Source organism: Manis pentadactyla, chromosome 11 (genome assembly GCF_030020395.1).
Source record: "Manis pentadactyla isolate mManPen7 chromosome 11, mManPen7.hap1, whole genome shotgun sequence".
In the NCBI taxonomy this organism is placed as follows: domain Eukaryota; kingdom Metazoa; phylum Chordata; class Mammalia; order Pholidota; family Manidae; genus Manis; species Manis pentadactyla.
The window spans coordinates 54049068-54073583 of NC_080029.1; the positions used below are offsets into that span (position 1 = coordinate 54049068).

At 36.8% G+C, this 24516-nt stretch overlaps 1 pseudogene; it reads left to right on the forward strand.

The window, feature by feature from the left end:
* Nucleotides 1–4127: 4127 nt before the first annotated feature.
* LOC118927847 (vasculin-like) overlaps nucleotides 4128–24516 on the forward strand; it is a 62360-nt pseudogene continuing 41971 nt past the window's right edge.

The window sequence follows — 24516 nt, forward strand, 5'->3', positions numbered from 1 at the left end:
AGAAGAGCATTATATAATCATAAAGGGGTCAGTCCAAGAAGAGGATATAACCATTATAAATATCTATACCCCCAACATAGGAGCACCTAAATATGTAAAATAAATACTAACAGAATTAAAGGAGGAAATAGATTGCAACACACTCATTATAGGAGACTTTAACACAACCCTCACATTAATAGACAGATCAACCAGACAGAAAATAAATAAGGAAACGGGGGCATTGAACAATACATTAGAACAAATGGACTTAACAGATATCTACAGAACACTCCATCCAAAAGCAGCAGGATACACATTTTTCTCAGATGTACATGGAACTTTCTCCAGAATAGATCACATACTGGGCACAAGTAGAACCTCAATAAATTGAAATGATTGAGATTGTATCAATCAGCTTCTCATACCACAATGGATGAAACTGGAAATAAACTACACAAAGAAATAAAAAAGACAAACACACAGAGGCTAACCAACATGCTTTTAAATAATCAATGGATCAATGACAAATTAAAATAGAAATCAAGCAATACATGGAGACAAATGAAAACAAAAACACAACAGCCCAAAATCTGTGAGATGCAGCAAAGGCAGTTCTAAGAGGAAAGAAATGAAACCATAAAACTCTTAGAAGAAAACATAGGTAAAAATCTCTTCGATATAAACATGAGCAACTTTTTCCTGAACACATCTCTTGGGCAAGGGAACCAAAAGCAAAAATGAACACATGCGACTACATCAAACTAAAAAGCTTCTACACAGCAAAAGATATCATCAGCAGAACAAAGGGTCATCCTACAGTATGAGAGAATATAGTTGTAAAATAGTGATCTGACAAGGGGTTAACATCCAAGATATATAAAGAACTCACATGCCTCAACACCCAAAGAACAAATAACCCAATCAAAAATGGGCAGAGGACTTGAACAGACATTTCTCCAAAGAAGAAATACAAATGGCCAACAGGCACATGAAAAGATGGTCCATATCACTAATCATCAGAGAAATGCAAATTAAAACCACAATGAGATATCACTCATACCAGTTAGAATGGCCACTATTCAAAAGAAAATAAATAACAAATGCTGGCAAGGGTGTGGAGAAATAGGAACCCTCTCACACTGTTGGTGGAATGGCAAATTGGTGCAACTGCTGTGGAAAGCAGTATGAAGGTTCCTCAAAAAATGAAAACTAGAAATAACATTTGACCCAGTAATTCCACTTCTAAGAATTTACCTGAAGAGAACAGAATCCCTGATTTGAAAAGACATAAGCACCCCTATGATTATCACCACACTGTTTCCAATAACCACAATGTGGAAGCAACCTAAGTGTCCATCAGTAGATGAATGGATAATGAAGATGTGGTACATATATTCAATGGAATATTATTCATCCATAAAAAGAAAAGAAACCCTGACATTTGTAACAACATGGATGGATCTAGAAGATATTATGCTCAGTGAAATAAGGCAGGTGGAGAAACACAAATACCAAATGATTTCACTCATTTGTGGAGTATAACAACAAAGCAAAACTGAAGGAAGAAAAGAGCATTATACTCATAGACACTGAGACGTGACTAATGGTAACCAAGGGGGAGGGGAATGGGCAGGGAGGGGGACTACTGAACCACTGTGATGTACAGTTGATAAAATTTTTAAAAAATGTTTTAATCCACAGAAAATATAACTGCTTGAAACTTTAACTATAGTTAGAGGTTTTTTTCCTGACTTCCACAGTTATTTCAAAGGAAATCTTCATATATTACTCTGAAATTAGACCAACGGAATATCTACCCAACAGAATTTCCTAACAATAAGAATTCTCAAGTAAAGCAATGGCTCTGGAAGAATAAAGATGATTAAAAGAAAAACTGTCTCTAAAATCATGTTGAAATTAGATACAAAGCCTTGCAAATGTTGAATATTTAAATAGCTACTTGGTACAAGTCATATTTTAGATGCTGTAAGAGGATATAGAGATGAAATAAAACAAAGCACTTTCTCTGAATGTCCTTGTATTCTAGCAGAAGAATAAAAGAAATAATATCAAATGATTTAATTAAAATGTGTTTTATTGCTGTGAAATTACTGTCCATCCCCAGGGATAGACTATGAGCAGCTTTGGAGCACTGTGTATGTTTTCTAAAATGCCTGCTATAGTTCCAGCAATGTGTTAGAAGACACTTATGAATTGAATTAGTAAGAAAATGGATGATGACAGATTGATGGTAGAGATTCATATTGCTTTGAAAATTTAAAGTAGAAAATACATTCAGTTCCTGGGATAGGTTGTGGTAAGTGATCAAGGAAGTTTTAAGGAATGAATGGCATTTTAGTAGAGAAGGTTTGCTTTGGGTTTCTGTTCTGTTCTGTTTTTGTAAATCAACAGTGTTTGTTTTATTAGTGTCTCAGATTCTCCAACCAAGTACGATGACTAGGAAAAGTCTATACAATCAACAACCCAACAATCGTTGACCCCAGAATAAGGACCAATCAAAGTGATCTACTTTTCCACACATTTTTACAAATTTTTTTTCTTGTGATGAGAACTATTAAGATCTACTCCCTTAGCAACAAATATACAATGTAGTATTGTAACTACAGTCACCATGCTATACATTATATCCCCAGAACTTCTTTATCTAATAATTAAAATTTGTACTTTTTGACCACCTTCATCAATCCCCCCTTCCCTATCCCCTGCCTCTGTCAACCATCAATCTGTTTTCAGTTTCTATGAGTTCAGGTTTTTATGGAGTCCACATATAACTGAGATCATACAGCATTTGTTTTTCTCTGATTTATTTCATTTAGAATCATGGTTCATCCATATTGTCACAAATGACAGGATTTCCTTCTTTTTTATGGCTAAATAATAAGTGTGTGTATGTCAAATTTTCTTTATCCAGTCATCCACTGATGGACACTTAGACTGTTTCCATGTGTTGGCTATTGTAAATAATGCTACAATTAACATGGAACTGCAGGTATCTCCTTGAGATAACTATTTCATTTCCCAAGATATATACCCAGCAATGGAATTGCTGCATCACATGGTAGTTCTATTTTTAAGTTTTTGAGGAAGCTTGCTACTGTTGTCCACAGTAGCGGCGTCAATTTACATTCACAGAAACAATACACAGGGTTTGCCTTCTCTAGAGAAGTTTGATACTTAGGTTAAGTTTCATTCTTTCACTTGAGTGCTATAAACAACAGTTGAGGAACAAGAAAATGCATTTTAATTACGTGGTAAATGCAGAATATAAGTTTGCTTATTTGCATATGAGGCTTATTAACTTCATTCTATGTATCTTTATGTATGCCCACCATAATACATTCATATGATGTATATTTGCTGTCAGTATGTGTTTGTGTGTATGTATACATGTATGTACTTGAGATGTCTCACCTATATCATTCCTGTAAGTCAACTATATGCATACACAATATCATCAAACTATTATATAACACTATTTAAAAAGCATTGTTTATTTTGTGGCTCTAACCATATTTTAAAACAACATCATAACATCAAAAGTTAGGAAATTTCAAGAGGCATAAAGATGGCAGTGTGAGATGTGAGAGAGAAACCTTCTACCAAAATGACATATAATGCAAAAATACAGCAAATACAAATAATCCAGAAAGAGTGACTACAAAGATGCCTGCAACAGAAGACTTATATCTGGGGAAAAGAGAATTGTTCATGGGAAAGGATAAAATAGCAAAGCTGCAATCCTGCAGGACCCAAGCCCTTCCCCCACCCCATCTCACAGGTAGGAGGAAGAGAAATGGAGTGGGGAGGGAGTTGAAGCCCAGGACTGCTAATTACCCAAACGTAACTACTCTGGGAGCACAAACCCACATTACATGGTTCTCTGGAAATTTGAGCGGTTGGAAAGCAAAGACAGGTGGAATACATGTAGAGAACAGGTACCCACAACCAGCATCTCCAGGAAAAAAGAAAGGTTGGCACTCTGAAAGACTCCCAACAGTGAGAGGGCTGCTAAAGATACAAGAATTATACAGAGCTTGCTGCTCAGGAGAAAGGACAAGTGGACAAAATCGTTCCAGCACACTCAGCCTAGCAGATTGCAAACTTTCAGGAGCTTCAGGCGCTCCATGCCCCTGTCCAACAATGCATGCCAAGACCCCCACTGCAATACACAGCCTACCACTCCTTCCTCCCAGCTGGCCCCAGTTCACAAACCTGCTGGGCACACTATCAAACCAGGCCAGCCAGAGGGCAGCACTGCCAATGGCAGGTACAGGGCCGCCATAAAGCAGAGAATCCTCCCTGCATGATTGGCCCACCATCCCTGACAGTGGTGGCAGGCACTGCAGCCATGAAGGAGAAAAGAGTTCTTTCATCCTAGCAGAAACCAGCGCCACACGCCTACAACTGCCACCATTGCTCCAGGTCCTGGGCAGCTCCAGAGAGTGGAGCTTCTGGGAACTAGAGCTAACCTAAACATAGTTATTATTCCATAGAAATCATTAAAAATATGAAACAGCAAAAGAATCTGGTACAAGTCAAAATCCCACAAACACTACAAAGAGGGCTAAGTGAAATGGAAATCCCCAATATTCTTCATGAAGATTTCAAAATAAAAATCATAAACATGCTCACAGAGCTACAGAAAAATATTCTAGATATCAGGGAGGGCTTCAAGAGATAGAAACTTTGAAAAATACACTAACTGAAATGAAATATACAATGGAGGGATTTAAAAGCAGATTAGAAGACTTAGAGGAGAAGATAAATGAAATAGAAATTAGAGAACAGGAATACAAGAAGCTGAGACACAGAAAGAAAAAAGGATATCTAGGAATAAAAAAAATAATAAGAGAACTGTGTCACCAATCCAACAGAACAATATTCGCATTATACAGGTAACAGAAAATGAGAAAAAGGGATAGAAAGTATATTTGAGGGAATAATTGCTGAAAACTTCCCCAATCTGGGGAAGGAGATAGTCTCTCAGGCCATGGAGGTACACAGATCTGCCAACACAAGGGACACAAGGAAGACAACACCAAGGTATATAATAATTAAAATGGCAAATATCAAGGATAAGGACAGACTTTTAAAAACAGCCAGAGAGGAAAAAGAACACATACACAGGAAAACCCATCAGGCTATCATCAGACTTCTCAGCAGAAACCTTACAGGCCAGAAGGGAGTGGCATGATATATTTAATGCAATGAAACAGAAGGGCCTCAGAACCAAGATTACTCTACCCTGAAGGATTATCATTTAAATTTTAAGCAGGGATTAAATAATTTCAAGATAAGCAAAAGTTGAGGGAGTTTGCCTCCCACAAAACGCTTCTACAGTGTACTTTGGAGGTATTACTACAGATGGAAATGCTCCTAAGGCTAAGTAGCTGTCACTACAGGAAATAAAACCATAGTAAAGAAAGTAAAACAGTTAATTACTAAGCAAATGCAAAAGTAAATCAACTACCCACAAAGACAGTCAAGGGATACATAAAAAGTACAGAATATGAAACCTAATATATAAACAGTGGAGTAGGAAGAAAAAAAAGGCGGGGGGAAAAAGAACCTTTACATTATGTTTAAAATAGTATACTAAGTGAGTTAAGTTAGACTGTTAGATAGTAAAGAAGCTACCCTTGAACTTTTGCTAACCAAGAATCTAAAGCCTGCAGTGGCAATAAATACATTTCTATCAATAATCACCCTAAATGTAAATGGACAGAATGCACCAATCAAAAGACATAGAGTTACGGAATGAATAAAAAAACAAGACCCATCTACATGCTGCCTACAAGAAACTCACATCAAAACCAAAGACATACTCAGACTAAAACTGAAGGGATGGAAAAAGATATTCCATGCAAACAATAGGGGGGAAAACCAGGAGCTGCAGTACTTGTATCAGACAAAATAGACTTCAAAACAAAGAAAATAACAAGAGACAAGAAGGACATTACATAATGATAAAGGGGTCAGTCCAACAAGAGAATATAACCACTATAAATTTCTATGCACCAAAAATAGGAGCACATACATATGTGAAACAAATACCAACAGAATAGAAGAGGGAGAAAGAATGTAATGCATTCATTTTAGGAGACATTAACACACCACTCACTCCAAAGGACAGATCACCAAGACAGAAAATAAGTAAGGACACAGAGGCACTGAAGAACACATTATAAGAAATGGAATTAACAGACACCTACAGAACACTTCAACCAAAAGCAGCAGGATACACATTATTCTCAAGTGCACATGGACATTTTCCAGAATAGATAACATATTAGGTCACAAAAAGAACCTCAGTTAATTCAAAAGGATTGAAATTGTACCAAACAGCTTCTCAAACCATAAAGGTATGAAACTAGAAATAAATTATGCAAAGAAAACAAAAAAGCCCACAAACACATGGAGGCTTAATAACATGCTCCTAAATAATCAATGGATCAATGACCAAATAAAAACAGAGGTCAAGCAATACACAGAGAAAAATGAAAACAGTAACTCAACACCACAAAATCTGTGGGACACAGTGAAGGCTGTGGTAAGAAGGAAGGATACTGCAATATAGGCCTACATCAGGAAAGAAGAACAATCCCATATGAACAGTCTAAACTCACAATCAATGAAACTAGAAAAAAGAACAAATGAGGCTGAAATTCAGTAGAAAGAGGGAGATAATAAAGTTCAGAGCAGAAATAAACAAAATTGAAAATAAAACAAAAGAAAAAAGCAATGAAACCAGGAGATGATTTTTGAGAAAACAAACAAAATAGATAAACACTTAGCCAGACTTATAAAGAAAAAAAGAGAGTGTACACACACTCAGAATCAGAAATGAGAATGAAAAAATCACTACGGACACCACAGAAATGCAAAGAATTATTAGAGAACACTATGAAAAAACATACGTTAATGAATTGGATAACCTAGAATAAATGAACAACTTTATAGAAAAATACATCTTTCATGGCTGACCCAGGAAGAAAGAAAATCTGAACAGACCAATTACCACCAATGAAATTGAAATGGTAATAAAAACTACCCAAAAACAAAACCCCTGAACAAGATGGCATCACCACTAAATTTTATCAAACATTAAGAGACGACCTAATACACATCCTCCTTAAAGATTTCCAAAAAGTGAAAGAGGAGTGAATACTTCCAAACTCATTCTATGAGGCCAGCATTACTCTAATACCAAAACCAGGCAAAGATACCACAAAAAACTAAAATTACAGACCAATATCCCTGATAAACATAGATGTAAAACTACCCAACAAAATACGAGCAAACCAAATTCAAAAATACATAAAAAATATCATCCATCATAATCAAGTAGGGATAATTCCAGGGATGCAAGGATGGTACAATATTCAAAAATCCATCAAAATTATACACCACATCAACAAAAGGAAGAACAAAAATCACATAATCATCTCCATAGATGCTGAAAAAGCATTCAACAAAATTCAATACCCATTCATGATAAACACTCTCAAGAAAATGGGTATAGAGGGCAATACCTCAACATAATAAAGGCCATACACGACAAACCCACAGCCAACATCATACTTAAAATCAAAAACCTGAAAGCTTTTCCTCTAAGATTGCGAACAAGATAAGGATGCCCACTATCCCCACTTTATTCAACATAGTACTGGAAGTCCTAGCCATGGCAATCAGGCAACACAAAGAAATACAAGGAATCCAGACTGGTAGGGAAGAAGTTAAACTATCTCTGTTTGCAGATGACATGATGTTCTACATAAAAAACCCTAAAGAATCCACCCAAAAACTACTAGAACTAATAACTGAATTCAGCAAATTTGCAGGATACAAAATTAATACACAGAAATCTATGGCATTCCTATATACTAACAATGAACTAGCAGAAAGAGAAATCAGGAAAACAATTTCATTCACAATTGCATCAAAAAGAATAAAACAACTAGGAATAAACTTCACCAAGGAGGTGAAAGACCTATACCCAGAAAACTACAAAACACTCAAGAGAGAAAATAAAGAAGATAGCAATAAATTAAAATACATCCCAAGTTAATGGATAGGAACAATAAACATTGTCAAAATGGCCATCCTGCCTAAAGCAACCTACAGATTCAATGCAATCCCTATGAAAATACCAACAGCATTCTTCAATGAACTAGAACAAAGAGTTCTAAAATTCATATGAAACCACAAAAGACCCTGAATAGCCAAAGCAATCCTGAGAAGGAAGATTAAAGCTGGGGGTATTATGCTCCCTGACTTCAAGTTCTACTACAAAGCCACAGTAATCAAGACAGTTTGGTACTGGCACAAGAGCAGACCCATAGATCAATGGAACAGAATAGAGAGCCCATATATAAATCCACACATATATGGTCAATTAATATATGACAAAGTAATCACGGATATATAATGTGGAAATGACAGCCTCTTCAACAACTGGTGTTGGCAAAACTGGATGGCTATATGCAAGAGAATGATACTGGATTACTGTCTAACTCCTTACACAAAAGTAAACTCAAAATGGATCAAAGACCTGAATGTAAGTCATGAAACCATAAAACTCTTAGAAGAAAACATAGCCAAACTCTCTTGAATAGAAACAAGAGCAACTTTTTCCTAAACACATCTCCTTGGGCAAGGGAAACAAAAGCAAAGATGAACAAATGGGACTACATCAAACTAAAAAGCTTCTGTATGGCAAAGGACACCATCAGTGGAACAAAAAGGCATCCTACAGTATGGAAGAACATTCATAAATGACATATCTAACAAGGGGTTAACATCCAAAATACATAAAGAATTCACACACCTCAACACCCAGAGAAGCATACAATCTGATTAAAAAATGGGCAGAGGCTCTGTACAGACACTTCTCTGAAGAAGAAATTCAAATGGCCAACAAGCACCTGAAAAGATGCTCCACATCACTAATTATCAGTGAAATGAAAATTGAAACCACAATGTGATATCGCCTCACACCAGTTAGGATGGCCAACATCCAAAAGACAAGCAACAATAAATACTGGTGTGGATGCCAAGAAAGGAGAACCCTCCTACACTGTTGGTGGGAATGTAAATTAGTTCAAGCATTGTGGAAAGCAATATGGAAGTTCCTCAAAAAACTAAAAATAGAAATACCATTTGATTCAGAAATTCCACTCCTAAGAATTTACACAAAGAAAACAAGATCCCATATTCAAAAAGGCATATGCACCCCTATGTTTATCGCAGCACTATTTACAGTAGCCAAGATATGGAAGCAACCTAAGTGTCCATCAGTAGTTGCAATTATAAAGAAGATGTGGTACACATACACAATGGAATATTATTCAGCCATAAGAAGAAACCAAATCCTCCCATTTGCAACAACATGGATGGACCTAGAAGGTATTATGCTCAGTGACATAAGCTATATGGGGAAAGACAAGTACCAAATGATTTCACTCATTGTGGAGTATAACAGCAAAGAATAACGGAAGGAACAAAAGAGCAACAGACTCACAGACTCCAAGAAGGGACTAGAGGTTACTATAGGGGAGGGGTAAGGGAGGTTGGGATGGAGGAGATTGGGATTAAGGGGCATTATGATTAGCACACATAATGTAGGGGGGGTCACGGGGAAGACAGTATAGCACAGAGAAGACAACTAATGACTCTGTAGCATCTTCCTACTTTGATGGATCACCATTGTTGCTTCTTTGAAACCTTCATAAGATTGCGTATCAATGATACCTTAATTTTAAAAACGTAGGAAAACTTTAGAAGCTTCATTTTGAATTTGGCTTAAAGAAATATTTGGATGACAAAAGTATTATCCTGGATTAAATTTAAAAAGTAAAAACCATCATTATTATTGTAATGTTTAGGTGGCATTTCTAAGCATAAAATTTGGTGAGATCCTGGCCTAACAGGAGATAGTAGTATATTCATGCAGAAGACAGAAGAAACTAGAAAGTTGTGGTTAGAGTAAAAATTATTTTGTAATTTTTTCTCAATGGACATTTTAATTTTAAGAAATAGGAAAGGATAGAAATGTCTTTAAACACAATGACAACATATAAATAAGAACAAAATTAAGGTGGCCATGCTTTAAAGTTCTTGGCTCTTTAATGAAGATTCAGTCCTGATTTTTAAAGCTATGATGGATTTTGGGGGACTAATGGAAAAGTTCTGAAATGAATATATTGAAGTTCATTTTTACAGTGAACATTTTTCACTGTAAAAGGGAAACCCCAGGGAAAATGAGGCAAAAACATATTGGAAGAAAGATGGCAAAAAAGACAGAAGCTATGCATGTTCTAGCAGACGAATCTGAACAAATCAATAGCCTTCTTAAAAATCTGTTAAAGCCATTTCATGGGTCTGGCAACTTGAGAAAGATGGCAGTCTTCCAAGAAAACTCCTGTTTGGACTGGGCTGTTGAATCTGTGGGAGCAATGAAGTAGAACTCGTCCATGAGAGATTCTGCATTAGTATGTACATGACAATTGTTAACTATATTATATAGGGGTTAAAACATTCTTGTTGTAAAGTGGAAGGGATCACATGATGACTGTGCTCACTCAAAGGAATTTAGTATGAAAACAGTGAGCTTTTTAGCCTTTGTAATTGTCAGTCTTAGTCTCTATAATTAACCACATGCCTGCAGAGCTGAAAAGACTTCCTGAGTGATTTCTGATGGGTGACCTCTGAAGTGCTTGGCTGAAAGGAACACAAGTCGTGACTTCCTGACTCTATTCATACTTGCCTTTGTAACACAATCATCCTTTATGCTCACTTTACATTCCGAAAAGCAGCATTCTGCTGTGGGAGTAGAAGAGCTTTGGTGTTATCTGTTTTAATTACTTCCAAATGGTCCAAATCTCATCAGACTCTTTGTTGGAATTGGCAAAATCTGACCAGTTTGATGTACTTGGGAAATATCCCTTGAATTTAACAGGATGAGCCATGAAAGCAGCTTTTGATTCTGATGCAGATACTTGTAGAATCTAAGATAAAATTCAATGCCTAAAGATCAGTTCTGTCTGTCAAAGCAAATGTATTGCTAGAAATTGGGAGTAATGTTCACTTTCCCTCGTTAATATTTTTATCCATTTGCATCTCTTTAAAGGGATTTAAAACTAATTTTGTTAGTTTTTTCCCCATTATTTGGAGTAGTTTAGTATTAAAACCAATAAAATGATCTGTGGAAACTTTGGCGGTAGGTTTGAGTTTGTTCTCCTCGGTTCTTGTCCCCTCCACAACAAGAAATTGAAAGGCAGAGACATAGTCGTGAAGCAGAATGAAAGTTTTATTCAAATACACTCCATAGGTGGAGCAGGTTAGAGTAAAGGCATGTTGGGGGGGCATTATGTATTTTCCTCGGTTCTTGTCTCGGCCACAACAAAGAACTGAAGGGCAGAGACACAGTAGTGAAGCAGAGTAAAAGTTTTATTTAAAGTTACTAAAAGAGAGAAAAAGTGTGGATGACCCCAGGGAGGAGAGGTACCCGTAGAGGTTTAAGCTTTATTTAAAGAGAGCAGGTGCACACTTGGAGAGAGGGGAGTGTGAGCTACCTCACAGAAGAGGTGCACTGAAAGGCTGAGATAAAGTTTTAAGGCTATGCATGTACAAAGTGTGGGCAACCTCAGAGAGAGGAGTGCACTGAAAGGTTGGGAAAGAGTTTTATTAAATTTACGCACTTAGAAAAGTGTGAGCGACCTCAGAGAGAGGAGTGCACCTAAGGGTTTAGGGTCTGGGGTTTTATAGGCAGTTGAAGATTTTCAGGAAAGTGACAAAGGGCCAGGTGTGGACCTGCCAAGTGGTCCCAGAATGTTCATCTTTGATAAGACATTAAGTTTCTTCTTTTTTTTTTAACTTAACACAAGAAATATACTGCTTTGATTCCTTTCCAGGATATCAGCTTTTGTCTGGAAGCATATCAATCGAGACTGCCTATATATCCAAACATTTCCATGTACAGCTAAGCCACTGTCCATTTGATTAAAATGCCATCTTAGCTTTAAGATAGAATTCTTCCTAAATAAGCTGGGCCTTTTAGCAGGTGCTAAAGTAAATCTTACAATGGTATGCTCTGACACAGTGAAAACATAGGCTATGCTGAAACACTTTTCTTTTTCTGGGGAGTATTCAAACTTCTAGGCCAAGTTGCTCCTGGCCTTCTGAGCTTTCTATTTGTAAGTGGTTAACTCTTTGAGTCCCTCTAGAGGGCTTTGTTGGCCTTATTCTCTTTCCACCCACCTCAAATCTGCTTTCCTGCCTAACAGGCAGACACAGGCAGGTTTACTTGAATAAAGCAGAGAGGAAGGGGAAATACAATGAACTGCTGCTCAGCATAAGGCATATCCTCTACCAATTCCTAAAGCCAGTGTCATCTGGTGTCCAGTGTCCCCTTGGATCTGCATGGCATGGGAACTAAGCCCCTACCACCCCAGGATCTTGGGGAGCCCCAAGCACTGAATGGAGTGAGATTATGTTCTCAGAACTTCCCAAAGGCAAAGAAAGGAGATTTTCAGCGAGGCTACTAAAAAGCATGATCTTATTGCTGCAGTTTCATCCAGGTCACCCAGACGATGGGAATTTTCAAGCCCAAATCAGAGCTCTCAGCAGCCCCTCCTTACTTACCTGAAGTAGGACAGTGACACACTCAAAGAAAGGTGAGTGTCGGAAACTTCAGAGAAGAGGCATGCCAAAAAGCTGAGATTCTATCTTTTAAGGATTTTTAAGAATGGTATAAAGGTAAAGGGTCAGGGGGCATAGGCTTGTCAGGTGGTCTCATGATGCCGGTCTTCAGTGAGAGACAATATGTCATTATCTATAGTCAGTCCTCTAGGTAATTCTGTAGGACAAACTTTTTGTTCCTCTTCAAGATAATGGCCACTCCTAAGTACTGGGAACGCATTGTTAAGACTCCTTGCCTTGCCTTAGGATAAGTCATTGGCTGATTACCAAAATATGTTAGGAATCTAACCTCCCAACTCCCTGGTTTTTAAAATAGAAACTTAGCCTTAAGATGGAGTCCCTCCTATTCTTACTGTACTGTTTATATCTCAGTATTTTTCATCAAAGGCAGGAAAATTTAATCATGTTTGTCCCATGTTTCAGCTCTATCTCACCTGCATTAGTTAGAGCAAGTCTCAAGGTCAGTCCACTTTCAGAGCATGTGGAATCAACTCACATTGCAAAGGGTGTTAACTCTGTGAGTGCTTTCTGGCTCTCCAGCTTTATCTGATTAACTCCCTGAGTTCTTGATGGGCCCCAGCCTCTTTTCATCCCACTCATATATTTCTTTCTGCCTAACATTAATTGTTACTTTTTTTAAACCTATAGTAAGGTGTCCTTGTACATATCTGGGGGAAAAAATTCACCATTAAACAGAATCATATTAAAGAGTCCGATTCCTTCTAGAAACTCATCTACCATAGTAAAATGAATAAAATCACCACCTTATTAAAATGAGCAAGATCATTCTCTTGGTAGGAAAGAAACAGTTATTTCTAAGGTTTTGGAGGCTGTATTTGCAGTGTTCCTGGTGTGAATCTGGAGAGATGTTATGATCCTTAGAGAGTGGTGTGGGTTCTGTAAAATGTGTTCAAAGCCATGGTCTGAGGAGAATGATTGCTGTCTTCTCAATTATTTTTTTATTACAGATGAGAACTTAGCCAAAGTCTTGGGTTTGAGATTCTCACAAACTGTTTAGCTTTGCTTTTCTTCTGTGTGAAAGGTTGCTCTGAAAAAACAGTTTACTCTTATCAGTGCATGCTCCTGGCCTTAAAAGTGGTAAGGGAAAGGAATGTGTGTGGCTCAGTGAAAATAACTCATTGATCCTTGAAAAATCAACCTAAATGGCACATCCTACTGATAGAGTATCAAAAAAATGAGCATCTGTAAATGTTTTATAAATTGTTTTTAAAAAATTAACTTTTACTTATTTGCCTATTTTTTGTTGTTAAAATTTCAGTATTTGACAATATAGTATGGTTCTACCCTGCCCCCATTTCTTAAGAGAAACAAGCAACATTTCATCCAAGATTCCTGGGTCAGAGCTGAGAGAACTGAAGTTCTCCTTGGTTTGTAAAACTCAGTAAGCTGTTAGGGAATCCCTTCTTTGTAACATTCTTTTCAGGGCCCTCTGAGGTGTTTGCTATGGATTACTTCGTAGTGAGAATATTGAAACCTAAGGAAAAACAGAATTCAAATCAATTATATCTTTGCCATCTCTTCATATATCCAAACATTTCCAACTTTGTTGCCTTCTTTTTGTCTTCCCATTTGGTACCTTGTTCCTCATGTATGAGCTATTTCCACCCCAAAGCCAAATTCCCAGGGATCCTCTATTGTGGTCTTAGATACCCACTCTCATCAGGTAAACTTCTCTTCCTTTGTTTTCTAGAATCCTCCTTCCTGATTAAAATTTACATGTCAAGTGTCCCATCTTTTAAATATCCTACTAAAGGCAAATGGATGTTAATACATGTTCCTACTACAGTACATATTTGCATTTTTGTAAATCTACCTTTCAAAAACTCTATAGGAAGATGGTGGAATAGGAGGTCTCCTTGATAACCTCCTCCCATATACACACAGAGGAAGCAACTACAGTGAATACAACTAACTCTGAAAATGACCTGGAGACCACATAACAGACATCTACACTTGAATAAGAAGAGAAGACCACCTTCTTATTGGAGTCATGATTGATTGGGATCCAAGCCCTTCCCACATTTCAGCCTACAAACAGGAGAGAGAGGAACAGAGTGGGGGGGGGGGGTGATAAATGCTCAGAAACCCAGAATACCTGGTCCTAGAGATCTGCTCCAGGAGGAGAGTTGGGGCACTGTGTATGTGGGGGGTGGGGGGACTAAGTCTCCAGTTGCTTGGAGGACCAGCATGCTCTACCAATCCCTTTGAGACCAACACAGAGGCAGCAGTTTGTATGATTTGCTAGCCTTGGGAAGCATGCTGAAGAGACAGGATACTAAGGGGGTTTTCTCTGGAGAAGATGAGACATGCAGACAAAAATTTTCCAGCCCTCCTTCAGCCCAATCGGCCAGACACTTGCAGGAGCCAGCTCTGAAACTATCCACTTGCCCCACTAGCTAAGCCCCAATATTCCCCTGCAGACCAGCCCCACACAATATGCCCCACCCAGGATGCTGAGCCTAGTGGTAGCCAGCCATTGCTGGCAGACACGCAGAGGACAGCCCCATCCACAGTGTATCCCATTATAAATGCCAGATGTCACACAAAGGAATAGCAGTGGGGATCCACCATTGCTGGCAGACAAGCAGAAGGAAGGTCCTGCCCACAGTCCACCAACAGCAGTCATGGCTCAGCCACAACAGAGAACCAGGCTCTGATGAGCAGGGGTTTTTTGCTTCTCCACTCCACAAACATCCCAGTCCTGGAAGGACAGAGAGCCCCTAACAAGACAAACCTTAGGAGGGCCACACCAAGACCCATAGTAAATAAAATGTCAAAAATTAAAGATAAAGAGAGAATCTTAAAAGCATCAAAATAAAGGCAGACAGTTACCTACAAGGAAAACTGCCTAAGGCTATGAGCAGATTTACCAGAGGAACTTTACAGGCCAGGAGGGAGTGGTATGAAATATTCAAAGTGCTGAAATGGAAAAAACTACAACCAAGTGTACTTTACACAGAAAAGTTATCATTCAGAACTGAAGGAGAGATTAAAAGTTTTCCAGTCAAACAAAGGTTAAAAGGACTCCACCACTAAACTAGTCTTACAGGATATATTAAAGGGTCTTCTATAGCATGGATATGTTGTTAGTCTAAAGTCTGTTTTTAAAGCCTTAAAAACTTCATGTTTTTTCTTTTTAGAAAATGTTTTTATATTGAGGTACATATAATAAATTTCACAAATCTTAGTGTACAACTTGATGAATTTGACATGTGTATATATTAATGTAACCAGCAACCAGATAAGATATAAAACATATGCAACCACCAGTTTGTTTTCTGGGTTTATATGTCTATTTCAGTATTGTTTATTTGTTAATTTGTTTTGTTTTTTAGAATCCATGTATAGGAGAAATAATATGGTATTTGTCTTTCTCAGTCTTATTTGATTTAGCATAATACCCTCATAGTCTATCCAATTTGTAGTAAACAGCAAGATTTCATTATTTTTAATAATTAAGAATATTCTATTTTATATATGTACCACATTATTTTTATCCATTCATCTATTGATGGGCATTTAGGTTGCTTGTATATTTTGGCTATTGTAACTAATGCTGTGATAAACAGAGGAGTGCATATATCTTTTTCAGATTAGTGATTTTGTTTTCTTCAGGTAAATTCTTAGAAGCGGAATTGCTGGGTCATATGGTATTTCTAATTTTAGGTTTTTGAGAAATTTCCACAGTACTTTCCATAGTGACTGCACCAGTCTGCAATCCTACCAGCAGTGTAGGAGGGTTCCCTTTTCTCCACATACTTGCCAACACTTGTTATTTCTTGTCTTTTGAATAGGAGCCACTGTGACTGCTGAAAGGTTAATACCTAATTATGGTTTTGATTTGCATTTCCCTGATGATTAGTGATGTTAAGCATCATTTCATGTGTCTGTTGGCTACCTGTATGCCTTCTTTGGAAAAATGTCTTTTCAGGTCCTCTGCCCATTACTTAATCAGATTATTTGGTTTTCTTTTTTGTTGTTGTTGAGCTGTATGAGTTCTTTATACATTTTGGATATTAGCCCTTATTAGATATGTAATCTGAAAATATTTTCTCCCATTCAGTAGATTCCCATTTCATTTTGTTGATGGTTGCCTTGCTGAGTAAGTTTTTAGTCTGATGTACTAGTGACATATTCTCACTAGTGTATTTTTGCTTTTGTTTCTCTTGCCAGGGGAGACGTGTCCAGAAAAAAAACAGTAATGCTAAATGTTCAAGCATTTACAGACTACATTTTCTTCGAGTTTGGTTTCGTGTCTTATATTTAAGTCTTCAATCCATTTCAAGCTTATTTCTGTGTACAGTGTAAGACAATGATCCAGTTTCATTCTTTTGCATGTAGCTGTCCAGTTTTCCCAACACCATTTACCTAAGAGACTGTCTTTTCCCTGTTGTATATTCTTGCCTCTTTGATCATATGTTAATTGACCATATATGTGTGGGTTTATTTCTGGGCTCTCTCTTTTGTTCCATTGGTCCATATATCTGTTCTTGTGCCAGTACCACACTTTTTGATTACTGCTTTGTAGTATTGTTTGAAATCAGGCAATACAATAGGCCCATCTTTGTTCTTCTTTCTCAAGATTGCTTGGGTTATTCAGGGTCTTTTATGGTCCCATACAAATCCTAGGATGATTTGCTCTAGTTAGAGAAAAATGCCATCGGCATTCTGATGGGGATTGTACTGAATTTATAAATTACTTTAGGCAGTATGGCCATTTTAACAATATTAATTCTTACTACTCATGAGCATGGCATTCATTTCCATTCACTGGTGTCTTCTTCAATTCCTTTCATCATTGTCTTATGGTCTTCATAATACAGGTCTTTCACCTCCTCGGTTTGATTTGTCCCTAGGTATTTTATTCTTTTTGATGCAATTGTAAAAGGGATTGACTTCCTAATTTCTCTGTTAGTTCTTTGTTAGTATATATGAATGCATCAGATTTCTGCATATTGACTTTGTATACTAAAACTTTACTGAATTCTTTTATTAGTTCCAATAGTTTTTTGGTGGAGTCTTTAGGACTCCACTCATCTATAGTATCATCATCTGTAAATAGTGACAATTTTACTTCTTCCTTATGAATTTAAATGCCTTTTATTCCTTTTTCTTGTATGATTACTGTGGCTAGAACTTCCAGTACTATGGTGAATAAAACTAGTAAGAGTGGGAACCCATGTCTTGTTTCTGATTTTAGAGGAAAAGTTTTTAGCTTTCCACAACTGAGTATGATGTGAATTTCCTGTGAACTTTGTTCTGTTGAGGTATGTTCCCTATTGGGAACACCCAATTTGTTGAGAGATTTTTTTATATGAATGAGTGTTAAATTTGTCAAATGCTTTTTCAGCATGTATTGAGAGGACCATATGGCTTTTATCCTTCCCATGTCGTGAATGGTATTGATTTGTTGATACTGAACCATCCTTTCATCTGTGGAATAAACCCTACTTGGTCATAATGAATGATCCTTTAAATCTATTTTTTTTGTATTGAAGTATAGTTGATATGCAATCCTATACTGATTTCAAGTATACAACAAAATGGTTCAACAGTTACCCATATTATTAAATCCTCACCCCAATTAATGCAGTTACTATGTGTCAACAAAGAAGATGTTACAGAATCATTGGCTATATAGTACATGCTATGTTACCATCCCCATAACCAACTTATATTATGATTGAGAATTTTTGTGCCCTTTTATCCCCCTCACACTCCCAATCTACCCACCCCCAAACCCTCCCTCATACCAGTCATTTATTAGTGTCTGAGTCTATTACTATTTTGTCCATTCTGTTTTATTTTGTTTTGTTTTTATATTCCACAAATAAGTGAAATTATATGGTAACTGTCTTTCTCTGCCTGGCTTATTTCAGTTAGCATAATACCCTCTATGTCCATCCAGGTGTTGCAAATGGCAGGATTTCTTCCTTTTTTATGGCAAATAATATTCCATTGTGTATATGTACCACATCTTCTTTATTCATTCATTTTGATGGACAATTTAGTTGTTTCCATATCTTGGCTATTGAAAATAATGCAGCAATAAACAAGGGTGCATATATCATCAAATCAGGAATTTTGTTTTTTTCCAGTAAATTCATAAAAGTGTTCTTATCAGTTTGTATGGTATTTCTACTTTTAGTTTTCTGAGGAACCTCCATACTGCTTTCTATAGTGACTGCACTGATTTACATTCCTACCAGCAGTGTTGGAGTGTGCCCTTTTCTCCACATTCCGCCAACACTTGTCATTTCTTGTCTTTTGGACAGTGGCTATTCTAGTGTGAGGTGATATCTCATTGTGGTTTTGGTTTGCATTTCCCTGATGATTAGCAGTGGGGGTGTTTTCACATGCCTGTTGGCCATTTGTATTTCTTCTTCAGAAAAAGGTCTGTTGAGGTCCTCTACCCATTTTAATTGGGTTATTTGTTTTCTTGGTGTTGAGTCCATGTAAGTTCATTACATATTTTAGATGTTAACCCTGTATCAGATAAATCATTTATGACTATATTTTCCCTTACCATAAGTTGCCTTTTTGTTCTGCTGATGGTGCCCTTTGCTTTACAGGAGAATTTTAATTTGATGTAGTCTCACTTCTTTATTTTTTATTTTCTTTCTCTTCCCTGAGGAAATGTGTCCAGGAAAAAAATTGCTTCTGCTTATGTTCAAGAGATTTTTGCCTGTTTTCTTCTAAGAGTTTTATGGTTTCATGTCTTACATGTATGGTTTCAATTCATCCATTTTGAGTTTACTTTCATGTATGGAGTTAGACAGTAATCCAGTTTCATTCTCTTGCATGTAGCTGTCCAGTTTTCCCAAAACCATTTATTGAAAGACTGTCAATAGATACCTGCTAAGTCCATCTGATCTAATGTATTGTTCAGTACCTCTGTTTCCTTATTTATTTTCTGTATGGTTGATCTGTCCAATGATGTAAATGGCATTATAAAGTCCCCTAATATTAATGAGTTGCAGTCTATTTCCCCCTTTAGTTCTGTATTTGTTTTACATATTTAGGTGCTCCTATGTTGGGTGCATAAATATTTATAATTGTTATATCCTTTCATTGGACTGATCCCTTTATCATTATGCAATGTTCCTCTTTCTTTCTTGCTACTTTCTTTGTTTTGAAATCAATTTCATCTTATATAAGTAATGCTACTCCTACTTTTTCTCCCTATGTTTTGCATGAAATATCTTTTTCTATCCCTTCACTTTCAGTCTATGTATGTCTTTAGGTTTAAATGAGTCTCTTGCAGTCAACATATTGATGGGTCTTGTTTCTTTATCCATTCTGCCCTCCTGTCTTTTGATTGGTACATTTAGTCCTTTTACACTTGAGGTAATTATTGGTAGGTATGTACTTATTGCCATTTTATTAATTGTTTTCTCATTGCTTTTGTAGTTCTCTGTTCCTTTCTGCCTCTCTTACACTTTTGTTCTTTGATGGATTTCTTTACTGTTGTGGCTGGATTTCTTAACTTATTTTTTGGTTTGCATTTCTTATCTTTTGTGTACCTATTATAGGCATTTGTGGCTACCATAAGGTTCATAGCTTCCTAAATATATAACAATCTATATTAAGTTGATCACTCTGTTTCAAACACAATCTCAAAGTAATTCTTTTTATTCTTCTTCTTCTCCACACTTTACGTATTGTCCTAATCTTCATTTCTTCTTTATCCCTTGACTAATTTTACATATAGTTGATTTTACTACTTTTGTTTTGTTTTGTTTTACCTTCATACTTCCTTTGTAAGTGATCTAACACCTTTACTGTGGGTTTATTTTTACTGGTGAAAATGATTCAGGCTTAAGAACACTTTCTTCTATAGAAGTTCCTTTAACATATCCTGTAACACCTGTCTAGTAGGGATAAATTCCTTCAGCCTTCATTTCTCTGAGAATTTTTTAATCTCTCCTTCAATTTTGAATGATAGCCTTTCTGGGTAGAGGATTCTTGGTTGAAGGTACTCCTGTTTCAATACATTAAATATTTCATACTATTCACTTCTAGCCTATAAATTTCATGCTAAGAAATCTGCTGATAGCCTGATGAGGTTTCCCATAGAAGTAAATTTTTTCTCTCTAGCAGCTTTCAATACCTTCTCCTTATCCTTAATCTTTGTCATTTTAATTATTACGTGTCTTGCTGTTGTCTTCTTCAGGTTTGTTTTGTTAGGGACTGTCTGCACTTCCATGATCTTGGGGTCTATTTCCTTCCCCAGATTGGGGGTATTTTCAGGAACCATTTCTTCAAAGAGACTTTCTACTCCCTTGTCTCTCTCTTCTCCTTCTGGTACCCCTATTATGTGAATATTTTTGGTTTGAAGTTGTCACACAGCATTCTTAGCATACTCTCATTTCTAGAGGTTCTTTCTCTCTCTTTTTTTCAGCTTACCTCAGCCAGCATTTTGTGAGTTTAGCAGCAGTGCTTCTGCTGGGATCATTGTGGGTGGGACTCCTCCCTGCCTGCCCAGAAAAGACAGCAGTGCTGCTCAACTATTGGGCTGGGAAGCATGCATGCAACATGCTTGGCTGGGACAGAAGTGAGGAGGACAGAACTGAGAAAGGACCAGGAAAGCTGGGAAAGCTGCCCCTCAGCCTGCCAGCCAGCAAAGTCTGCCACTCCTGGTCTGAGTGGGCCAGGTGGACAGGAGGATGAACAGGGAAGCTCCTCAGGACTGAGCAGTCAGCAAGGGGTATGGAGCATTTGGGGCTCACACAAGGGCTCAACCAATTGGGCTGAGAGAGGGCTGGGGAAGCATCATCCACCTACCCTTTCTACTGTGGAGAGAGCTCTACCCAACTTTCACCGCTCTAGCACCCTTCCTGTTGCTGATAAATCTTTAAAACTCCTGCCTCTGTTTGGGGTATCAGCAGCACTGTTGGAGCATGCCTGTCCTCCACAAGTGGCAGGAGTCTATGCCTGCCAGAGTGATCAAACTCTCCCTGATATCCAGCTCCATTAATCACCAAAGCCCAATGCAATGTGGACTCGTGTTCTCAAAGCAGATCTCCAGGGCCAGGTGTGCAGAGTTTCTGAGCCCTTATCCCCTCCCCACTCTGTTCCTCTCCTTTTTGCTTGTGGGCTGGGCTGGGGGAAGGGCTTGGGTCCTGATCAGTTGTGGATCTGCCACTTAACCCTTCTCTGTGTAGTCTTCTCTTCTTCCTCAGGAGTATGTGGTCTGTTCTGCCATCTCCAGGTCATTTTCAGGCTTAGTTTTATTTGCTGTTATAGCTTCCTTGGTGTGTGTGTGGGAGGACGTTAGAGCTTTGCCTTCCTACTCAACCATCTTTTGTCCCTCCTTCAAGTCTGAATATTTTTCATCAATGAAAACAAACCTACAGTAAAGGTAGTGGACCAATCATTTACTAAGCATTTACTAAGCAAATATAAAGTTTTAAAAAAAGCAAAAGTAATAAAGTCAAATATATACAAAATTGGTCAAATTATACACAAAAGAATATATCTTATACATAAAATGTGGTTGAGGACTAAGAATGAAAAACTTCTACCATTAGAATGTGTTCAAAATTAAGAAACAATCAACCTAATATAGACTGTATATATATATATATATATATATATGAAGCTAAATATTTACCTTATGATAGCCACAAACCTAAAGCCTATAATAGATAAACAAAAAATAAAAAGAAAGGAATTCAAACACTAAAGAAAACCATCAAATCACAAGAGAAGTGTGTAAGAGAGGAAGAAAGAAACAAAAAGGGAGCACAAAAGCAAAGGAAAACAATTAATAAAATGGCTATAAGTACATACCTATCAATAATTACCTTGAATATAAATGGACTAAATGAACCAATCAAAAGACTCAGGGAAACTGAATGGATAAAGAAAACAAGACCCATTAATATGCTCCCTACAAGAGATTCATGTCACACCTAAAGACACATAAATATTGAAAGTGAAGACATGGAAAGAGATATTCTATGCAAATAGAAGAAAGAACAAAGCAGGAGTAGCAGCACTTATATTAGACAAAATAGACTTCAAAACAAAGAAAGCAGCAAGAGACAAAGAAGGGCATTACATGAGGATACAGGGATCTATCCAACAGGAGGTATAACAATTATAAATATCTATGCATCCAACTAAGGAGCACCTAAATATGTAAAGATATACTAATAGACCTAAAGGAAGAAATTGACACTAACATGATAATAGTAGGGGACTTTAACACCCCCACTTACATCAATGGATAGATCACCCAGACAGAAAGTCATTAAGGAACAGTGGTGTTGAATGTCACATTCAATTACATGGACTTAACAGATATATAAAGGACATTTCAACCAAAAGCAGCAGAATACATATTCTTCTCAAATGCACATGGAATGCTCTCCATATCACATATTAGGACACAAAACAAGTCTCATAAATTTAAAAAGATTGAAATTATATCAAGCAACTTTACTGATCACAATGAAAATAGAAATTAACTGCAAGAAAAACACAGAAAAACACAAACACATGGAGGCTAAAAACAGCTTTTATATCATCAATGAACAGATCGAAGAATAAATCAAACAATACATGGACACAAATAATAACAGAAATACAAAAGTTCAAAATATGTGGGATGCATTACAAGTGGTTCTAAGAGAGACATACATAGAAATACAGGCCTACATCAAGAAACAAGTATGATCTCAGGTAAACAATCTAATCTTACAATTAAGGGAACTAAAAAAAGAACAAAGCTCAAAGTTACTAGAAGGAGAAATATAATAATGATCAGAGTAGAAATATATAATATAGAGAATAAGGACAATAGAAAAAAAATCTGTGAAACCAAGAGTTGATTCTTCAAGAAGATAAACAAATACACAAACTCTTAGCCAGCATTTTTAAGAAAAAAAAAAAGGACACAAATAAATTCAGAAACAAAAAAGAAGTTATAACTGACACCACAGAAATTCAAGGAATTATGAAAATTCTACAAAAAAAATGTGCTAAAAAGTTGGACAACCTAGAAGAAATGGATAAATTTCTAGAAACTTAAGTCACTCAAGACTGACTCAGAAAGAAACAGAAAATCTGAACAGACTGATTACTAGGAATGAAATTGAATTGGAAATGAATAAACTCCCAACAAACTGAAGGCCATATCCAGATGGCTTCACAAATGAATCGTACCAAACATTTAATGAAGAGCTAATATAGATCCTTCTTAAAGCATTCCAAAAAAAAAAAATAGAAGAGGCAGGAATACTTCCAAACTCATAGTTCAAGGCCAATATTGCTCTAATACCAAAACCAGACAAAGACACTACAAAAAAAGAAAGTGACAGACCAATATCCCTGATGATCACAGATGCAAAAATTCTCAACAAAATGTTAGCAAACGGAATTCAAAATTGTATCAGAAGAAACATCCATCACAACAAAGTAGGACTTATTCCAGGTATGCAAAGGTGGTACAATATCTGCAAATCAATCAATGCATACATTGCACTAATAAAAGTAAGGATTAAAACCATATGGTCATCTCAATAGATGCTGAAAAAACATTTGACAAAATTCAACATCCATTCATGATAAAAATTCTCAATAAAATGGGTTTAGAGGGTATGTACCTCAACATAATAAAGGCCATATGTGTCAAACCCACAGCTACAATCATATCCAATGGTGAAAAGCTGAAAGCTTTTCCTCTAAGATCATGAGCAAGGCAAGGATTTCCTCTCTCACCACTTATTCAACATAGTCCTGGAAGTTCTAGCCACACAAACAGGCAAGAAAAAGAAATAAAAGACATCC